Raw genomic sequence first — 23,294 nt, 5'->3', positions numbered from 1 at the left:
GTGTATCAGGGGTTTTGAGGACAGGTGTCAATCCATGTCTGCCAAGTGACCCTATGTAGGGTGAACAGTCTCTATTCTGCTCTCTGTCAGTGTGTATCAGGGGTTTTGAGGACATGTGTCAATCCATATCTGCCAAGTGACCCTATGTAGGGGGAACAGTCTCTATTCTGCTCTGTGTCAGTGTGTATCAGGGATCATTAGGATAGGTGTCAATCCATATCTGCCAAGTGACCCTATGTAGGGGGAACAGTCCCTATTCTGCTCTGTGTCAGTGTGTATCAGGGGTTTTGAGGACAGGTGTCAATCCATATCTGCCAAGTGAACCTATGTAGGGGGAACAGTCCCTATTCTGCTCTGTGTCAGTGTGTATCAGGGGTTTTGAGGACAGGTGTCAATCCATATCTGCCAAGTGACCCTATGTAGGGGGAACAGTCTCTATTCTGCTCTGTGTCAGTGTGTATAAGGGGTTTTGAGGACAGGTGTCAATCCATATCTGCCAAGTGACCCTATGTAGGGGGAACAGTCTCTATTCTGCTCTGTGTCAGTGTGTATCAGGGCTGGGCTTTGAGGACAGGTGTCAATCCATATCTGCCAAGTGACCCTATGTAGGGGGAACAGTCTCTATTCTGCTCTGTGTCAGTGTGTATCAGGGCTGGGCTTTGAGGACAGGTGTCAATGTTAGGTGATTTCTGCCCTTTATGGATTAAAAGCAGACTCTGCATCAACTGTGCAATTTTCCATGGGAGTTTTGCCATGGATCCCCCTCTGGCATGCCACAGTCCAGGTGTTAGTCCCCTTGAAACAACTTTTCCATCACTATTGTGGCCAGAAAGAGTCCCTTTTTTTAAAATTCGCCTGCCCATTGAAGTAAAAAAAAAAATTTCGGGTTCGCGACAACACTACACGTCAGGAGACCACTCATCCCAATTATAATAGGTTTCAACCACGAAGCATTCCCCATAATGATGAGGATTTTTGGCACAGACACACGAGCTACAAAGCTACAAAGAAACTCCCATATATCAAGCGTCACCAGGGAAACGGAGACGAAGCTTAGAGGAAGGGGAAGTAGAGGAGGCATACGGATACAAAAAGGAAAGGAGAGAAATACCCCAAAGAAGAATGGAATCTTCAACCTCTCTAAACGAGAATTAACAAAATCAGAGACTGAGCTATTGACGAAAGGACTTAAATTTGCCCCCACAAAACCAATCGATAAATTTAGTGTATATTTAGATCTGAATAGATTTAATAGGAAACTTTGTCTAAAAAAATTATTTTTAAAAAATCCGATTAGTATTAATCAAGATACCCCACTTGTCACTACGACTATACACACTGACCTAAGAGACAAGTCTACTTTTTTTCCAAGGTGTTGCATTTCTGGTGAGAAGACTACCTTTGAAAAAATGGTAATGAACGACGTCAATAAAATAAAAAAACCTAGGCCGAGTGAATGAAATCTAAACCCGAAAGAGAGGCAAGCTCTCAAACAACTAAAAGAGGACCAAACAATCATCATCAAACCAGCCGACAAGGGGGGGGGGGGGAGGGGGGAGGGATAGTCATCCTGGATACTGATGACTATAATCAGGAAATTCTTAGACTGTTGAATGATCAACAGACCTATCAAGTCCTGAAGAAAGACCCCACCAATGATTTAAAAAAACTTATGGTGAATTAATCGAGAGGGGTAAAATAGATGAAGTTTTGAATGTAAAGGAATACAAATTTTTGAATGTGCAGCACCCCATTATCCCAGTTTTTTATTACCTCCCCAAGATCCACAAAAATAGGGACAAACCACCCGGTAGACCCATAGTCTCGGGGATAGGATCTATTTCAAGCAGGTTGTCACAGTACATCGACAAGTGCTTACAGCCCATAGTAAATATCTGCCCCAGCTATTTAAAAGATACCATTAACATTTTACAGATCATTCAACAAATTACCTGGAAGACAGATTATTATCTAGTGACATCGGATGTAAGCTCGTTGTATACAATTATTTCCCATACCCAAGGATGTAGAGCTACCAAGTATTTTCTGGAACAATCAAACAAATTTTCTGATAATCAGGTTAATTTTATTGTTGATGGGATCAAGTGGATCCTAATGAACAATTACTTTTGGTTTGGTAATCAGTTTTACCTCCAGGTATGTGGAACGGCGATGGGAACGAGGTTTGCGCCCAGCTATGCGAACCTGTTCATGTCACACTGGGAACAGGAGTTCATTTACAGTAACCATAGTTGGGACGCGAACCTCGTTACCTATCGCCGTTACATAGACGACATTTTCTTTATTTGGAGGGGTGATGAGTTGTCCCTTAATACCTTTTTGACACATTTGAACAACAATGATCGAGGCATTGTACTCACTAGTCACTATAGCAAGACCTCGGTCGAATTTTTGGACCTGAACATATATGTAGAAGAAGACACTCTAAAATCCTGCACCTTTTTTAAAAAGGTGGACGTCAACAGCTATATAGGGGAGAAGAGTTGCCACTTCTCCCCTTTGCTATTGAACGCTCCCAAGGCACAATTATTATGAATTAAGCGCAATTGTACGGATAATACTAAATTTCAGGAACAATCTGCAAAAATCCTTGGGGATTTTAAAGAAAAGGGTTATAATGACGTACTACTATCAAAGGCCTATGAGGAGGTAGAGAAGAAGGATAGGGATGACTTACTCGTATATAAGGACAAGAAGGTTGACACACAACATCAGAATTTTAATTTTATTTGTGATTATAATTGCAAAAATGTACAACTCAAGAAGATAATCAACAAATATTGGCCGATATTGAGGAATGATCCTGTTCTTCACTCCCTGTTGCCCGATAGGCCTGTGATCACCTATAGGGGTGCAAACAATTTAAGTAGTAGTTTAATATGTAACCATTTACCAACCAAAAATACTGCTATAAAATCATCCTTTTTTAATGAAACCAATGGATTCTATGGATGCGGCTCCTGTGGAGCCTGCAAAAAGACACAGAGTTCTAAACGAATAATTAAAGAGTTTGCCCACCCTATGGAAGATGACAAGAGATTTAAAATCAAAGAATTAATCACTTGCCATTCTACAAGAGTAATATATAAAATTACATGCCCGTGCAAATTAACATATATAGGAAGAACAATTAGAACACTTAACACACGTATCCAGGAACACATACGAAATATAAAAAACGGTTTTGAGAAACACAGCGTCTCCATGCATTTTAAAGACAAACATAACTGTGACCCTTGTTTAATGGAATTTATGGGAATCCAGAGAATTTCTGTCAACTGGAGGGGGGGAGATTTAATGAAAAATATAGGTCAATCCGAGATGAAATGGATTTTTAACCTAAATACAATGCAACCACATGGACTAAACGATGACTTTGAAATTTGCCACTTTTTATAATATTTATAATATTTGTACATATACACCTTTGATATATATATATTTTTTATATATATTTTTTTATATTTTTTTATATATATATATATATATATATATATTATATTTTTTATTATGCCCCATTTTTATGCTTCCATCCTTCAGTCATTCTGCTAACCATGTGGTTTGCATTTTTATGTTACTGCATATCAGTTATCCAGTATATATTTATATTTCGATTTATTCTCTCTGATACTGTACATTCTATTGTCTCCCTTTACCACCACTATGTTTTTTGGATAAATGAATATTCCGTGGTACTGGACATTTAATGGACTCTTGTTGGACACTGATCGTATTTGCCATCAAGGAACATGGCCGAAATGAAGCGTCTACGTCATCACTGGGTGCTGGAAGGGACATTCCGAATGAATACAATACTCCTCCATTTGATTTAACACCGGACGCATACACGCCCCTAATTTACTTCCGCATATGACGTCACACGCACGGGACGTCGTGCGTGATGACGTCACGCTATCGGAGGAAATAACCAGCAGCTGCGGCTGCAAACTCCCATCAATATGAGCGCCGTGATTGGATGTATCACGGACGCTATTCTCCAATGAACTCCCAGTTAAGGATATTTAAACTTGTACCTAGCAGCACCATGTATACCAATTGAAACAGCCGAAATATATCGGCGAAACGCGTCTTGGACACAGCACTGGCACTTGATTATACTGAATTTATTTTATTGTTTTTATGTATGATTTACAATAAATGTTAATTTATTTTACCAAGTGGACTAGTGACATACTTATGCTGCTACAAAGAAGGGAACTGCCACCCTATAATTGACAGTATACCTGCATACTTGGAGCCCAGTTATAGGCTCCTAATAAGGTGAGAAGCCAATTGTTATTTATACCTTATTATCCACCTTATCAAGGATTTCTACACCAGGGTCAGCGTTGCTTCCCTGTTTTCTCTATTTTTTGTCTCTATTTCGAGGTCTCTCTACATCCTTCGAATACCTAAAAGGACCCCTACATCATTTATGTTATCTCCTGAATTCTACAGGAGTAAGTGTTTTATCTTTATGCGCTCCACCTTTGCACTATTTTTGCATGCCATTGCACAATAATGCTTTCTTTGTATACAATTCATTGTTAGTAGGTGTAAGAGTTCCTACTTCTGGTGTGTTAGCTGCTATCACTATATTGTACATTATTTATCTCTTCTAAGTGCCTTTAACCACAGAACCCATACATTTTTCACAGACCTGTATTATACAGAGAACAGCACTATAGTATTATACAGATAGCGGAGCATATACCCCATGTCCCAATCTCTAGACTACAAGTACCTGTCAACAGCAGCTCCCAGATGCGTGTAACAGGGCTAAAGTGTGCGGCAGCTCACACAGATGATTCAGCGGTAAAGCGCACTCGCTGGCAAAGCCAAACTGGAAAGCAGCCCTGGAAAAAAAATGTATGCCATTCCTACAGGTCAATATATATATATATATAGAGAGAGAGAGAGAGTACAGTGAGCACACAAGCTCACTGACATGCGCAAATAGGCTCACTGACAGACAAAAAACTCTCTGACTTGCACACAGGCTTACTACAGACAAACTCACTTGTATAAACACAAGGCTCACTACAAACAAGTTCAGGGACACACACATGCTCAATAAATAGAAGCTCACTGACACACACAAGCAGTACCATCTTAACAGTGTTAAGGGCCCCCGGGCAAAGCAGTGCACTGGGGCCCTTCCTACACAACAACTCACAGGAATAAAAATTGTAATCATTGATAGACTGCTGAGTACATACACACAGTACACAAATACGAACACCGATAAACTTCTGAATACACACACACACAGACGTTGCTGAATGCACACAGGCTGATTTTTACACTTACACACAGACTGCTGAATCCAACACACACACAGCTGAGTCCATACACACACACACACACACACACACAGACTGCTGAGTCCACCCACACACACAGACTGCTGAGTCCACCCACACACACAGACTGCTGAGTCCACCCACACACAGACTGCTGAGTCCATACACACATACTCACACACACACAGACTGCTGAGTCCATATACACACAGACTGCTGAGTCCATACACACACACAGACACAGACTGCCGAGTCCATACACACACAAACACACAGACTGCTGAGTCCATACACACATATACACACAGACTGCCGAGTCCATACACACACACACACATACTGCTGAGTCCATACACACACACAGTGGGCTGAGTCCATACACACACACAGACTGCTGAGTCCATATACACACACACACACACACACACAGAGTGCTGAGTCCATACACACACACACACACACACACACACAAAAACAGACTGCTGAATCCATACACACATACAGACACAAAGACATACACACAGACACACAGACTTCTGAGTCCATACACAGACACACAGACTGCTGAGTCCATACACACACACAGACACAGACTGCTGAGTAGAGGCGGCTCTAGACTTTATGAGGCCTTAGGCGTAACTCAAACATGAGGCCCCACTAACAAAAAAGTGTCACATATACACATTGATGCACAGTACCTGTGTATGTGCCTGAGAGTGTGTCTGACAGAGAGTATCCTTGTGTGTGAGAATGTATGTCTCTGTGAGCATGTTTGCGTTTTTGTCTGAGACTGAAGTGTGTTGTGTGTATGGCGGGTGATGGTGTGAGGGGGGTGATGGTGAGAGGGAAAGGGGGGTGATGGTGAGAGGGAGAGCGGGGTGATGGTGAGAGTGAGCGAGGGTGATGTGAGAAGGAAGGGGGGTGATGTGAGAAGGAGGGGGGGTGATGTGATGTGAGAGTGGAGGGGGGTGATGTGAGAGTGGAGGGGGGTGACGTGAGAGTGGAGGGGGGGTTGATGTGAGAGTGAGGGGGGTGATGTGATGTGAAAAGGAGGGGGTGATGTGAGAAGGAGGGGGGTTGATGGTGAGGGTGGTGAGGTGGTGAGGCTGAGGGAGGTGAGGCTGAGGGGGTGAGGGGTGAGGCTGAGGGGGTGGGTGGTGAGGCTGAGGGTGGTGAGGAGTGAGGCTGAGGGGGGTGGGGGGTGATGCTGCGGGTGGTTGGGGTGGGGATGATGCTGAGGATGGTGAGGTGGTGATGCTGAGGGTGGTGAGGGAGGGTGATGCTGAGGGTGGTGGGGTGGTGAGGCTGAGGGTGGTGGGGGTGGTGAGGCTGAGGGTGCTGAGGCTGAGGGTGGTGGGGGTGCTGAGGCTGAGGGTGGTGGGGGGTGCTGAGGCTGGTGGGGGGGTGAGGCTGAGGGTGGTGGGGAGGGTGGTGAGGCTGAGGGTATTGGGGAGGATGGGGAGGCTGAGGTTATTGGGGGTGGTGGGTGGTGAGGGTGGTGGGTGGGTGCTGAGGCTGAGGGTGGTGGGGAGGGTGGGGAGGCTGAGGGTTGTGGGGTGCTGAGGGTGGTGGGGGTGGTGGGGATAGTGGTGAGGCTGAGGGTGGTGGGGAGGGTGGTGAGGCTGAAGTTGTTAGGGAGGCTGAGGGTGGTGAGGCTGAGGGTGGTGGGGAGGGTGGTGAGGCTGAGGGTGGTGGGGAGGGTGAGGAGGCTGAGGGTGGTAGGGAGGGTGAGGAGGCTGAGGGTGGTAGGGAGGGTGGGGAGGCTGGCTGAGGGCGGTAGGGAGGGTGATGAGGCTGAGGGTGGTGGGGAGGGTGGTAGGGAGGCTGAATCCATACATACAGACACACAAACTTCCTCACTAGCAGACAAACACACACACACACACACATTAAGCCTACCTGTCACTGGAGGCTGTTGCTGGGGGTCAGCCATCTTCCATGCTTTCCAACAACAGCATGGGCTGCTGCTTAACGGCGGGGGCGGGGCATACTGATACGTACACACAAACATATGTACACACATAACTATATTGACACACACACACATACTAACACACACAGACAGACATACAGACACAAACAGACATACGGACACACACATATACTGACAGACATGCTGACACACACAGTAACAGACATACTGACACATACTGACAGACATATTGACACACACAGAAACATCCACTGACAGCGTTAGTGATGGACATACACACAAACTGACAGACATACTGACACACACTGACAAATACTAACACACACACACTGACAGACATACTGACACACACACACACACTGAAATACTAACACACACACACTGACAGACATACTGACACACGCACACACTGACAAATACTAACACACACTGACAGACATACTGACACACACACTGCCAAATACTAACACACACACACACTGACAGACATACTGACACACACACACACACTGCCAAATACTAACACACACACACACTGACAGACATACTGACACACATTTACATGCACAAAATACACTTTTAACCTACCTTCTGTTTCCAACCTTGAAGGGTGCCTTCCTTGGTGTCCAGAGTGGTGGCTGAGGCCGTTGTGAGTTAGGGGCTGGCTTTCCCAGCCCAGCCCCCCTCCTCACTGCCTCCTTGATCTCTCCCGCTCGGCTCTGTTTTCACTGGGAGGAAGTGACGCGCAGCCGTCACATCCTCCCAGTGCTGCCGAAAAGCATGGGGCAGGTCGCGCTGTTAAAGGGACACAGCGTACGACTGGAATCCTGCTTACAAAGCCCCACCGGGTGGCCGTCAGTGCATGGGCCACCTGGTGAGCCTTCTTAGTGTACTGGGGGAAAAAAAAAATTGTAGAGGGCAGCAGGGCCCACGGGGCAGCTGCTTTGGGCCCCCCTGAGTAACTGGGCCCGGGGCAGCTGCCCCATTTGCCCCGTGTTAAAGACGGCCCTGGAGCCTGTCAGTGCTCTCTCCGGCCCCAGACAACACCTGACCCAGCGCTCCAGCTGCTCTGCCCTGCATTCCCTCGGGCTGTAACAGGCTGTTACAGCCGAGGGAATATCATTTAAACACATAGCCAGTAGGTTGCTGGCATTTGGGGGGGCCCAAGGGGGGGCACAGCATGATGTAGGGGTGGCCATGGCCCCCTCTGCCCCCCCCCCCCCCCCCCCCTAGCGACGGCACTGCTGATGAGAGACAGCCACTAGAGGTGTCCTTAGGAACAAATGTAGACACTACTTTTTCTAAGAAACAGCCCCTATGCACCTGAAGCACTGCACCCAGGTGTAGTGGTTCTGATGTTTAATGTCCCTTTAAATAAAAGCCTGTAATGTTTACATAAGGTACTGCAATAATTACAGTTTAAGAGCAATACATATGAAAGTGCTTTTCATAATTACTATACAAACCTCACCCTTTTACTGTAAACCCATGACTTGGCAGGTGGTATAATTAATGCCAACGTAATGTACATGAGCCTGCCTGCATAGTATTAAGTGTTACATTTAAAAAAAAAATGTTTAATCAATTTCAGGTGCATGGTACAAACACAGAAATATTCAAACAATATGTGTTTTTATAGATGCAGTGTTTAAAGAGAATGAAATTTAAGTTTTGCATTACCTATTACATGTTAATAAATAAGAATACTAATTTAGTCTGAATTTGTGGAATTGTTCAGAGGACTATAAGTACAGTAAGTTCTGATGATAGGGCACTGTATTTTTCCACACTGAATGATCACTGATGCTATAGACTGAATGAATGGGAAATATTTTTGTTTTTTTTTATGGTAAGAGGTGTAAGAGGGTTGTCAATTGCCCATGCCCACTCACTTTTTATGTTACTTTAATCATAGGGGTTACCCCCCACCGAGCATATAGCAACCTGACAATGTGTCCCTACTTGTGTTTCTTTTTTAATTTTTATAGTGAACACAATGTGCATCACAGTATAATGGAAGACAACCCAAGTGATAACTGAGCTCTTGTGCCCAGAGTGCGAACGTCAGTGATAATGTAGAAATCATGCAAAATACAACATTATATTGCCCTTTACATGTCTGATTCAGCTGCATTTTGGTCAGACCAGGCATTTGTATGTTCATATGAACAGGAGTATCAGTGGTTTGTGCATGTTGCGTTTTAAGTAGAGTTGCACCCAAGTCTTAGTCCAACAGTGTGCTCGGACACTTCTCTAATGATCAGAAACAAAACTTTCAACAGGATTGGTGAAGATGGGGTTTGTGTCTGTGGTCAGGTTAGAATTATATGCCATGCAAAGTGGGTTCCCTCGGTAGGATGAAGGTTTCTGAGTACATATGGTAGAGGGTGACTAGCTAGACGGGCGTTTGAAGCTTTGGGTGTTTATTTTTGCACTGAGCACTATATTTTGATGCACTAATGGTTTAGCATGTTGCTCTAATTATTAATTTTTATTTTCACTTTGAACATTTCCTCCTATGTCTATTTATAAAGCTTAACAGGGAGAGAGGTTTTGAATAGTTTAGTTTTATGCAAGTATTTTACTGACAGTTCCTACATTCTCTCTCTTCCCTCATACTACTTACTATCTGTGGTTATTTGAAAAGTAATTTGGCAGCACACTAACTCAGTACACTAAATTGCCACCCATTGAATGCATATGAATCCACACAGATAGGGCCGAGTTTTGCATTCGAACATGCTTACATACTGCAGAGAATAAGTCACTGCACTTAAGAAAATTACTTTTCCATTCCACAAGGGACTTTCTTCTTTTGTTTCCTCGGTAGCATACTGGCAGTAGTGATGTCGCGAACACAAAATTTTCGGTTCGCGAACGGCGGACGCGAACTTCCGCAAACGTTCGCGAACCGGCGAACTGGGCGAACCGCCATAGACTTCAATGGGCAGGCAAATTTTAAAACCCACAGGGACTCTTTCTGGCCACAATAGTGATGCAAAAGTTGTTTCAATGGGACTAACACCTGGACTGTGGCATGCCGGAGAGGGATCCATGACAAAACTCACATGGAAAATTACACAGTTGATGCAGAGTCTGGCTTTAATCCATAAAGGGAATAAATCACCTAACATTCCTGAATCACAATGGATATGGATTGACACCTGACATATGACATATTGTCACCTTGACATATGGATTGACACCAGTCCTCAGATACCCTGATACACACTGACACAGAGCAGAATAGGGACTGTTCCCCCTACATAGGGTCACTTGGCGGATATGGATTGACACCTATCCTAAGGATCCCTGATACACACTGACACAGAGCAGAATAGGGACTGTTCCCCCTACTTAGGGTCACTTGGCAGATATGGATTGACACCTGTCCTCAGAGACCCTGATACACACTGACACAGAGCAGAATAGGGACTGTTCCCTCTACATAGGGTCACTTGGCAGATATGGATTGACACCTGTCCTCAGGGACCCTGATACACACTGACACAGAGCAGACTAGGGAATATTCACTAAATGCCAAACATTTTTATACAGGGGAATATTCAGTAAATAAGGATAAGGGGGGGGGGACCTACTGTCCTCCACCCCTGACCCCCACCCCTGCGCGGTGGGTGGGGGCCACAAATCACAATGGGGGGGACCTACTGTCCTCCCGCCCGCCCCCACCCGTGAGCGGTGGGTGGGGGCCATAAAAATAATGATGGGGGACCTACTGTATGATGTTGTATCGATCAGGTAGTGTAAGGGTTACGCCCGCTTCACAGTGACAGACCAAACTCCCCGTTTAACGCACCGCAAACAACCACAAACAGTCCATTTGCACAACCACAAACTCCCCATTTGCACAAGGTTGGATACCAAGCTAGCCATGTCCATTCCTTGTCCTCACTGATGTCATTGAAGGTCTCTTCCTCCACCCAGCCACGTACAACACCAAGGGTCCCTGAAAGTATGCTAATAAACAGAAAAAAGAAAATATCTCGCAAGAAGGAGATCTAAAACTGGCATAGGAAAAGGTTAGACAACTATAATAAAGTGATACCTACAAATCCTAGTGAGCATAGATGTATAATAGAGGGAGAAAGGGAAAGCAGAGTAATGCTTCCTAATACCTTGGTTAGTACCCTTTGTTAAAGTAAATTGAGTAATGGACAAAAGTCTTTATTGTATCATTTATAAATAACAAAGGGATACTATACTCATTCCCCTATAGTGGCTAATTGTGTAATAATGGTAATACTATTACCTATTATATAATATTGCCAGGGGCAAGGAAATTCCCTCTAAATAAATGGGTATAGGCAGAGAGTATGGAGACCGGAGTGATAAAGTGTCAATAAGGTGAAATAAAGTTAAATGTATCACAGACACACAGCCACCCTTTCTCTTAGCTAGTTTCCAGAAATGCTGGATAGGTAGAAAGGCTATAAAGACTCAGAGAGGTCTAAACTAGCCCTAATCCTCTAAACTAGCCCTAATCTCCTTAAACACCTTCAAGGGTGTTCTAAGCTAAAGCTCAATCTAAACGTTTAGATGACAGCCTGATTTCCCATCACAGAAGCTGGCTCGGAATAACAGTGTGCAAGACAAAGAGTGGGTCTAAGTTCCCATAGTGCAGTAAAGTGTCCCTAGTAAAGTGAAAAATAGAATAATGAGCTAGCGCCCAAGAGAATAACGAGCTGGCACCCTATCAGGGGACGTGTATATGGCATCGATTTTAGGAAGCGGGAGATGGAAAAAGATGCTTGGTCGGTTCTCCTACTTCAAATTTGGGGCACTGCGCGTGCAATCTAATGTGCCACCAGATAGGAGTGGTGTGTTAAGTAGTACTATTCATATCAGTTTGATCCCTGTTATGTGCCTTTTTTTTGGTTTGGTTTTTGAAGCCACAGTGCTGCACCAGAGGACCGAAAAATTAGGCATGTACACATGCCTGAAAAATTAGGTATTGTTGCAGCCGCTGCTGTAGCAGCGGCCATAACAATTGATGTTTGTTTCCCAGGCAGAAAGTGCCCTAAAACATTGTGGCTTGAACTCTAGTCGGTGGCGGATAAGTCACGCAAGTCAACCGGCATTCAGAGCTAAAATACAGCAGCGTGTGTACCATTTTTAGCCCAAGGCAGCTAATCAGGCCTTTTTTAGTCGAATGTATCGCCCACTGTCAGTCCCTTTGGGATCCATCCCTCATTCATCTTAATAAAGGTGAGGTAATCTAGACTTTTTTGACCTAGGTGACTTCTCTTCTCAGTGACAATACCTCCTGCTGCACTGAAGGTCCTTTCTGACAGGACACTTGAAGCGGGGCAGGCCAGAAGTTCTATCGCAAATTGGGATAGCTCAGGCCACAGGTCAAGCCTGCACACCCAATAGTCAAGGGGTTCATCGCTCCTCGGAGTGTCGATATCTGCAGTTAAGACGAGGTAGTCTGCTACCTGTCGGTCGAGTCGTTCTCTGAGGGTGGATCCCGAAGGGCTGTGGCGATGCGTAGGACTTAAAAAGCTCCGCATGTCCTCCATCAACAACACGTCTTTAAAGCGTCCTGTCCTTGCCGGCGTGATCGTGGGAGGAGGAGGATGACTTTCACCTCTTCCCCTGTTAGATTCCCGTTGTGCTGTGACATCACCCTTATAGGCTGTGTAAAGCATACTTTTTAATTTATTTTGCAAATGCTGCATCCTTTCCGAATTGTTGTAATTTGGTAACATTTCCGCCACTTTCTGCTTATACCAGGGGTCTAGTAGTGTGGACACCCAGTACATGTCATTCTCCTTCATCCTTTTTATACGAGGGTCCCTCAACAGGCACGACAGCATGAAAGACCCCATTCTCACAAGGTTGGATGCCGAGCTACTCATTTCCCGTTCCTCCTCCTCAGTGATCTCAATGAAGATATGTTCTTCCCCCCAGCCACGTACAACACCACGGGTACCAGATAGGTGACAACGAGCACCCTGGGATGCCTGTTGTGGTTGGTCTTCCTCCTCCTCCTCAAAGCCACATTCTGTTACGTTCACATAGATTGAGATGGAGCTCAACTGCAGATTTCAGTCTAAATAGATGTGAATGTGAAATTATTGAGGAAAATAAAGAGATGACAGTTCACTAGAGAATTCACTGGTACTGTGTCTTTAATATTTTGATTGAAGAAAACATAGGTACTGTATCTTTAAATGCTTCAGTATTGGTGAGTGGATTCTTAGACTATCTTATACAATTGAATTGCAGCAATAATTCAATAAAGGAAAAGTAATGGAGTTTAACCTGCAGAGAATTGTTTTAGCTTAATTGGTAGAAAACGTATCAGCTGGAGACTGAAGGGTTAATCAGTAGGAATTACTCCAATAATGATAGGAGAATGTGAGAGCAGGCTGAAGCTTGAGTGCTCAGAAGTCTGTGGGAAAAGTTCGTATAACACAAGTACGGTAACTTAGCTTCCAGAGGTTGAAGTTGGTCCCAGAGTCCCCTTCGGGGAGGTTCCGTTGGAGAAAGGTCGAGAGGAGTCAAAGTACTAGCCGTGATCGAGGGAAGGAGAAGGAGGTCAGTCGAGTACAAGTCCGGTTCGGTACACAGGTAAGTTGTAGAGAAGAGTGGCAGCCGGTTTAATTCCGCGGTACGCTGTTCATTAATCCAGCGTCTGTTGTCTGGCGCGGTCGCATTATGTAGCGTAATGAGACCGCGTCAGAGAGGGGGTGTGGCTACAGTCCGTCAACCCGGAAGAGACAGGAATTACTGGTAACGGCCATGACACATTCCTCCTCTGACTCCTCTTCCTCACAATACTCTTCCAGCGTTGCCGCAGGTCCAGCAAGCGATGCAGATAAGGCTGTTTCCGGTGGTGATGGTGACCACAACTCTTCCTCTTCCTCTTCACGCTCATCTACGGCCTGATCCAGCACTCTTTGCAGGGCACGCTCCAGGAAGAAAACAAATGGTATGATGTCGCTGATGGTGTTTTCGGTTCGACTGACTAGGTTTGTCACCTCCACAAAAGGACTCATGAGCCTACAGGCATTGCGCATGAGCATCCAGTAACGTGGCAAACAAATTCCCAGCTCCCCAGAGGCTGTCCTAGCACCCCGGTCATACAAATATTCATTAACGGCTTTTTCTTGTTGGAGCAGGCGGTCGAACATTAGGAGTGTTGAATTCCAACGTGTCGGGCTGTCGCAAATCAAGCGCTTCACTGGCATGTTGTTTCGCCACTGGATATCTGCAAAGTGCGCCATGGCCATGTAGGAACGCCTGAAATGGCCACACACCTACCTGGCCTGCTTCAGGACGTCCTGTAAGCCTGTGTACTTATGCACAAAGCGTTGTACGATCAGATTACACACATGTGCCATGCACGGCACATGTGTCAACTTGCCCAACTTCAATGCCGCCAACAAATTTTTTCCGTTGTCACAAACCAGTTGCTGCGGAGTCAGCCACTTTTCCACCTGTGTGTTCAGGGCGGACAGGAGTGCTTGTCCGGTGTGACTCTCTGCTTTCAAGCAAGTGAAACCCAAGACGGTGTGACACTGCCGTATCCGGAATGTGGAATAGTACCTGGGGAGCTGGGGGGTGCCGTTGATGTGGAGCAAGACGCAGCAGCAGAAGAGGACTCAGCCGAGGAGGTTATGGAAGTGGATGGAGTAGAAGGAGTAGAGGAGGTGGCAGCAGGCCTGACTGCAAGTCGTGGCGGTGTCACCAACTCCTCTGCAGAGCCACGCATTCCATGCTTGGCAGCCGTCAGCAGGTTTACCCAATGCGCAGTGTAGGTGATATACCTGCCCTGACCATGCTTTGCAGACCAGGTATCCGTGGTCAGATGAACCCTTGCCCCAACACTGTGTGCCAGACATGCCATTACTTCCTTTTGCACAATCGAGTACAGGTTGGGGATTGCCTTTTGTGAAAAGAAATTTCGTCCGGGTACCTTCCACTGCGGTGTCCCAATAGCTACAATTTTTTTGAACGCCTCAGACTCCACCAGCTTGTATGGTAAATGCTGGCGGGCTAATAGTTCAGACAAGCCAGCTGTCAGACGCTGGGCAAGGGGGTGACTTTCTGACATTGGCTCAAACATGTCCTTGATAGACACCGGACTGTGGGCAGATGAGCAGGAACTGCTCAAGGCGAGAGACGGAGTGGCGGATGGTTGAGAGGGGGCAAGGAGGACAGCAGTGGTTGACGTGGCTGAAGATGCTGGACCAGGAGGAGGATGGCGGCTTTGAGTTTGTGTGCTGCTTGTACTCATGTGTTGATCCCATAGGCGTTTGATGTGCGATCATGTGCCTACGCAAAGCAGTTGTACCTAGGTGGGTGTTGGACTTCCCACGACTCAGTTTCTTTTGGCACAGGTTGCAAATGGCATCGCTGTTGTCAGAGAAAGACACACAAAAAAAATGCTACACTGCTGAGCTCTGCAATGACGGCATTCTGGTGGTGGACACAGCATGCGTTGATTGGCGTGCTGTCGGGCTGACCCCGGGTGCCGATGCATGCTGTCTGACTGTGCCACTAGCTCCTTGTGACGACCTCCCCCTGCTTCCAACTCGTCTCCTCCTCCTCCTCTCTGTCTCCCCATCTGAACTTTCGCCCTGTTCTTCTTCTTGCCGAGCGGGCACCCACGTGACATCCATGGACGCATCGTCATCATCAACCATTTCACTTGTATCTGACAACTCAGCAAAGGAAGCAGCAGGGGGTACAACATCATCATCATCATCACACCGTACGTCCATGTGTATAATGCATATATCCCTTTTATCTACATCCTCTGGCAATAATGGTTGCGCATCACTCATTTCTTCAAACGGATGTTTAAATAACTCCTCTGACATACCAAGTGAAGCGGCTGTGGTGCTAGTGTTGGTGGTGGCAGCAGGCGGGTGAGTGGTATCTTGAGAGGTGCCCGAAGCTAAGCTGGAGGAGGATGGTGCGTCAAGGTTCCGAGCGGAAGCTGTAGAAGATTGGGTGTCCTGTGTTAGCCAGTCAACTATGTCCTCAGAACTTTTTCAAGTTCAGGGTACGTGGCCTCTGAAAACTGGGCATTATTCTAGAGCAAAAGGGAATCACAGCACCACGACCACGATGGCCCCTGCGGGATGGCGTGCCTCTGCCTGTCGTATTTTTTTATTATTAGTGGTACTATGCGTGCAAGCTACTGTGCAACCAGATATGAGTGGCACTGTGCAGTGGCAGAGGTTGGCAGAGTACACGCTGTAGGCCTGACACACCCGCTTGAAGACAACTAACTGCTATTCAATCTATAACAGTGAAAAAAAATTTTTTGTTTTTAAATCAACGCTATTATGACACCAGATATGAGTGGCAATGTGCACCTGCAGAGGTTGGCAGAGTACACGCTGAAGGCCTGACACCCACTTTAAGGACACTGACTGCTATTAGCTTACAGTGAAAAACTTTTTTTCTTTTTAAAGGCACTCTATAGTGACACCAGATATGAGTGGCAAAGTGCACTTGCAGAGGTTGGCAGAGTACACGCTGAAGGCCTGACACCCGCTTTAAGGACACTGACTGCTATTAGCTTACAGTGAAAAACTTTTTTTCTTTTTAAAGGCACGCTATAGTGACACCAGATATGAGTGGCAAAGTGCACTTGCAGAGGTTGGCAGAGCACACGCTGAAGGACTGACACCCGCTTTAACCCCTTAAGGACACATGACATGTGTGACATGTCATGATTCCCTTTTATTCCAGAAGTTTGGTCCTTAAGGGGTTAAGGACACTGACTGAGTACACGCTGTAGGCCTGACACCCGCTTGAAGACAACTAACTGCTATTCAATCTATAACAGTGAAAAAAGTTTTTTGGTTTTAAAGGCACGCTATAGTGACACCAGATATGAGTGGCAAAGTACACTGGCAGAGGTTGGCAGAGTACACGCTGAAGGCCTGACACCCAAACGCCTGCAGACAACTAACTACTATTCAATCTATTTTTTTTTGTTTTTAAATGCAAGCTTATGCTATTGTGACACCAGATATGAGTGGTGGCACTGGGCAAATGGGCACAGTATCCACTGTGAGCCTGACACAGAAGCTGCAATTACATTACACAGAAAAAAAAAAGAAAAAGCAGACTGATGTTCTAGCCCTAAAAAGGGCTTTTTGGGGTGCTGTCCTTACAGCAGAGATCAGATGAGTCCTTCAGGACTGTAGTGGACACTGAATACCCTAGCCTAGCTATCAATTGAGCAGCAGCTACACTTTCCCTCCTCTATCTAAGAATGCAGCTTCAGAATGAATCTAAAATGGATGCTGTACAGGAGGTGGGAGGGTCTGGAAGGGAGGGTCTACTGCTAATTTGCTGGAATGTGTCTGCTGACCGTGAGGCACAGGGTCAAAGTTTACTCAATGATGACGAATAGGGGGCGGATCGAACCGCGCATGTGTTCGCCCACCGTGGCGAACGCGAACACGCTATGTTCGCCGGGAACTATTCGCTGGCGAACAGTTCGGTACATCACTAACTGGCAGATGTACAATTTAGGCATTAGTACTTATCTAAATGTCTATATGTATACATCACCTGTACCACTTCTGGTTCTTATGTCCTATTAGAGCCACCTCAATAAAACTTGTTTTATTTATTTATACCAAAAAGGTGATTGAGACCATACTCAGAGTCTCTTCTCTAGACATAGAAGTTAACCATTATAAGTTTATTATTATTATTATTATTATTATTATTATTATTATGTTATTATTTATATAGCGCCAAAAAAAATACTGCAGCGCTTTACAGTGGGTGGACGAACAAACATGTAGTTGTAACCAGATAAGTTGGACACACAGGAACAGAGGAGTTAAAGGCCCTGTTCAATGAGCTTAAATACCAGAGGGAGTGGGGTAAAGTGACACAAACGGAAAGGATAGTACTAGACTAATGACAGTTGCAAGAGAGGAATCAGTTGTGAGCTATTAACAGTTTAATTTATACGCTTTTATGAAGAAATGGGTGAGCATCTAACGGAGGAGGGAAGTGAGTTCCACAGGAATGGTGCAGCCCTCGAGAAGTCTTGAAGGCGAGCATCAGAGGTGGGAGTACAGACAGAACATTGACGTAAGTCTTCAGCAGAGCATAAGGGCCTAGACGGGACATACTTATAGATAGGTGGGAGCAGCATTATGTAGAGTTTTGAAAGCAAAAACCAGAATTTTAAATTGAGCCCTATAGCTTACAGGAAGCCAATGTAGGGACTGACAGAAGGGTGAGGCATGGGCAGTGTGAGCAGACAGGAAGATGAGCCTTGCTGCCACACATAAGACCACTGAGAAGTGGATTACACTAGTCAAGGCGAGAAAGGACAGTGGAATTGACAAGCACCTTAGTCGCATCTGACGTTAAGTAGGGTCGGATGCGCGCAATGTTTTTGAGATGGAAGCGGCAGGATTTGGTGATAGACTGAACATGAGGCTGAAGGAGAGGTCGGAGTCAAGGAGAACACCTAGGCAGCGAGCCTGCATGGTGGAGCTGATGTTGGCACCGTTGACTTGGAGACAGACAGACAAAGGAGTAGCAACACTTGAGGGAGGAAAGACCAGAATTTCAGTTTTGGTCAAGTTCAGTTTAAGGAAGTGGGCAGCCATCCAGTTAGAAATAGCAGAGAGGCAGTCAGAGACACTAGTCAAGAGGGACAGGGAGAGATAAGGAGAGGACAGATAGATTTGCGTGTCATCAGCATAGAAATTATATTGGAAACCAAAGGAGCTAAAGAGTTTACCAAGGGAGGCAGTATAGATGGAGAACAATAGGGGACCAAGGACTGGACCTTGGGGAACACCAACAGAGAGGAGTTGGGGAGAAGAAGCAGAGCCAGAGAAAGAAACACTGAAAGAGCGCTAGGAGAGGTAGGAGGAGCACTAGGAGAGAGCAATATCATATAGACCGATATTGCGGAGGATAAGAAGAAGCTGTTGATGATCAACAGTGTCAAAAGCCACAGAAAGGTCAAGGAGAGTTAGGATAGAGTAGTGACCACGAGATTTTGCAGAACATTGGATACTTTGGTCAGTGCCGTTTCCACAGAGTGCTAAGCGCGAAAACTAGACTGAAGCGGATCTAGCAGAGAATTGGACTTGAGGAAATCTGTCAATCTCGCATACGCAACTCTTTCAAGGATCTTGGATGCAAAAGGCAGTAGCGAGATAGGACGGTAGTTGGAAGGGGAGTTAGGGTCAAGGTTGGGCTTCTTTATGATTGCACTTACTGATTATACTCTCTATTTCTTAATATCTCTAGATACCTACCCTACTTTTGGTTCTATATCTGTGTACAGACTAATAGTAGACTACTATATTTACTTCCAGGAAAGGACTTCAGCGCCACTTTATGTGTACCTGTATACCTCTCTTTTCTTTGTGACTGTCGAACTTCAAGGGTTAAGCCCTAAGGGAGATCCCTGGAATCTCTCATTGATGCTGGTATTATCTGGACCATTGTGACACAACAATTTTTTGTCTTGTGCCATAACAGGCTCCTATTTGATTATCCTCTCTCTATACATGACTAACTATGTGGTCCAGCTCTGGACATGGTTGGTAACAAGTTATGGTATCACAAATTTACAACAAAAAGGCTGGAAAGGAAAAGAATCAATGTGTTACAATGGCTACGTCAAAATCTAGACCTGAACCCGATTGATATGCTGTAGCTGGACCATAAATGGTATGTGCATAATCAAATGCGCGCTAACCTCAATAAACTGAAGCAACGCTGTAAAGAAGAGTGGTACAGAATGCCTTCACAACGATGTGAGAGACCGGTAAAGTCCTACAGAAAATAATTACTTCAAGATATTGCTGCTGCAGTGGTTCTACAAACTTTTGAATCATAAGGTGTAGTTCGTTTTTTACAAATAAATTCAGCATTTTGGCTTTATTTTTTGTTAAATAAATCATGACACAGTGTAATATGTCATGTCTTGTTGTTCATCTGAGGTTGTATGTACCTAATTTTAAGACCTGCTAAGGAACAGATGACGGTTATTACGTTCTGATATGTAAAACATGGAATTCAAAGATTGCGTACTTTCCTTTTCACATGACTGTATATACATTTTTATATATATGTTGCATGTTTTACGTTATTTTCTGAGTTATTTTGTTGGACTTTTTGTGTTAGATTGCCAGTTTGACATTCAACGCACAATTTATTTTTCCATGTCTGAGTAGTTATTTAGGAGAAAATTAGCTTTCTTGTACCGAATAAACATTTCCTTCAAAATGTGTGGTCACTAAACCTTTTAAAATACAATTATTATTTATAAAACTTGACTTTTAAATGATCTCTGAAAGCAGGAAATTGACTCGATTGTCATTTTCATTTTAGCATCTCTCTAATTGTTGTTTTACACACTTCCTCAATTGGGCAATATATGTTTCATATTTGGAATTCCATAACATAAGATGCTCTTCAGGTTGAACTTTTACATTTACGCACTCTTATCGATATCATCAACATGCAGTTATGACAGTACCTGCTGAGCAAACAATTTATGCAAACTGAATAAATAAATAATTTTGCTGTATATACGCATTTGCCTACCTTCATAATTATGTTATTTAACGAAAACTATAGTGGTAGAAATAAAAAGCTATGTTCCTAACAATAAAATGCCCAGTAGGTGCCTCAATGCTTTCCTATGGGCCTTGTTTTCTCTGATGCTAGATGTCCTCATGCAGAGTCACTAGAGGTAGACTTAGTACTCAAAAACAGCATCCAACGTCACCCAAAACCCCATAGGAAAGCAATACACAATGCTTTCCTATGGGTGAAGTCCTAATGCGAGCTCAGTGAGTGTTGTGCATGCGCATTATATCCCCCCGCCAATGTCATGGGAAAGACCTATGGAGTTTTGAGAGGAGCGGAGGCGGGCCTGAACCAGCGCTGAGGTAAGTGACAGAAGGGATTATGAAAAACGCTCCTTCCCACGTACATTTGCCACTGACTCTTGGAGGAGTGTAGAAGCTTGCCTCCTGCCCATTGACTATGGTCCAGGTCTGGGACACCTTTTGGGAGTTACTCGCCCAACCGCCATTAACAGCTTTTCCTGGGTGCCCCTGGTTCAGTACTCTCCCTTCATGCGAATGGAACCAAACGCTGGCTCTCTGGCGGCCATTCACATGAACCAAACCCACGAATAGTCCTAGCGGTACTTAGCTGCGACCACTATGGAACTAAATTCAGTATGAGGACTTTGTGGGTTCCCGGTCACCTTAGTGGGACTTAGCTGCGAATGTTATGGAACTGTTTTCGGCATGAGGTGACCGTGCGGTTCACGGACAACTTGGTTTGCGGTTTTGAACCACTTTGAAATCCGCCAGTAGAGCACTTTTTGGAAGGAAGGTGTCTGAGACTAAGAGCCAGACGGAGCACCCGATATTGCGGCCACAGGAGCTCCCGAATGTTGACCGGCAAAAGCACCAAATGCTCTGGAACCATTTTGGGCATAGGATCACGTGTGCCGCCGGTAAGAAATTTAACACAGTGGCGTTTCCCCTAAACTGCATGGATCTGAGCACTATTTGGAGAACTTATGCGCTCAGATCAGGGATATTTGAAGATATATTATCAGTGGGGTATTTTATGTTATGTTTTGGGGTATTTTTATGTTTTTATATTTTTGCGTTTGCCTCTCTGGTCCTGGGAGATAATTAGCTTACCAGTCTTTAACACAATTATCTCAGGCTGTGTTTGGATGTATTATACCAGTTGTACTCCTAGAACTACGTGTAGTCTAGTTACTGGGAGGGCAAGGGCCATAATCACTGCTTAGCACCTTGTTCCAGCTCGTGGTGGATTCGGCGGAGAAAGTCCTTGTAAAGACTAGATCTCCCAGGACTGTGTGTCATCCAGTCCCTGGGAGGGAATAGAGCTAGTCCCCTGTCCTTCTCCAGGATGGAGAGGCTCCAAGAGGACCCCCAGTCAAGTCATGGTGACTGGGTGTCAGGATCGGGTCAGGGATCCAACACGCAAAATACAAACAGGTACAGGGTACGTATACCGGACCTTAGAATGCCCGGACTAACGTACAGAGAGTATAGAGAATGGTCAGAGACAAGCCGAGGTCGAGGGAACGAGAGGACAGGTAAGCGAGTAACAAGCCGGGTCAAGGATAACAGAGGTAAACAGAGTAAGTCAAACAAGCCGGGTCGTAACCAAAAGGATAACTGAAAAACACTAGAGCACTGTGTGACTAGACAGGCTAGAACCATGACAGGGCAATGAGCAACAGGGCGAAGTATGTTTAAATACCCTGGCTAGAGAGGATAGACACGCCTCCGACGAGTCCTGATTGGTCTCCAACGGATTGAGTGACAGGTCGTTCCGGATTGGCGTCATGACGTCGGTCTCCGGGCACCATGCTACATAAGGAAGTAACTCCCTCGCGGCCGGCGTTTATGTGAACGGGTCGACCGCGAGGAACAGGAGAAACATGGCGTCCGGACGGATAAACGTCTAAGTCTCTACCTCTCTCGGAGGTAGAGACCTCAGGTACCCTGACAGTACCCCCCCTCTCAGATACGCCCACCGGGCGGAAGGAACCGGGACGAGATGGGAAGCGGGAGTGATATGCCCTGCGGAGACGAGGAGCATGAACATCCTCTTGAGGTACCCAACTCCTCTCTTCAGGACCATAACCCTTCCAATCGACCAGATATTGAACCTTCCCCCGTGAGATTCGAGAATCAATAATAGAGTTAACCTCATACTCCTCCTGACCCTCCACCTGAACAGAGCGAGGAGGGGCTGTTGTGGAGGAAAATCTGTTGCATATAAGTGGTTTCAGCAATGAAACATGAAACGAGTTAGGGATGCGTAAGGTAGTAGGAAGAGCTAGACGGTACGCAACTGGATTGATTCGAGTCAGTACCCTGTAAGGACCAATATAACGGGGAGCGAACTTCATGGAGGGCACTTTTAAACGGATGTTCCTTGTGCTCAACCATACCCTATCACCTGGAACAAAGACCGGAGCCGCCCTTCTACGTTTATCAGCGTGT

The sequence above is a fragment of the Pelobates fuscus genome, chromosome 1, assembly GCF_036172605.1.
Source record: "Pelobates fuscus isolate aPelFus1 chromosome 1, aPelFus1.pri, whole genome shotgun sequence".
Classification (NCBI taxonomy): domain Eukaryota; kingdom Metazoa; phylum Chordata; class Amphibia; order Anura; family Pelobatidae; genus Pelobates; species Pelobates fuscus.
Note: the sequence above shows the minus strand (reverse complement) of the source record.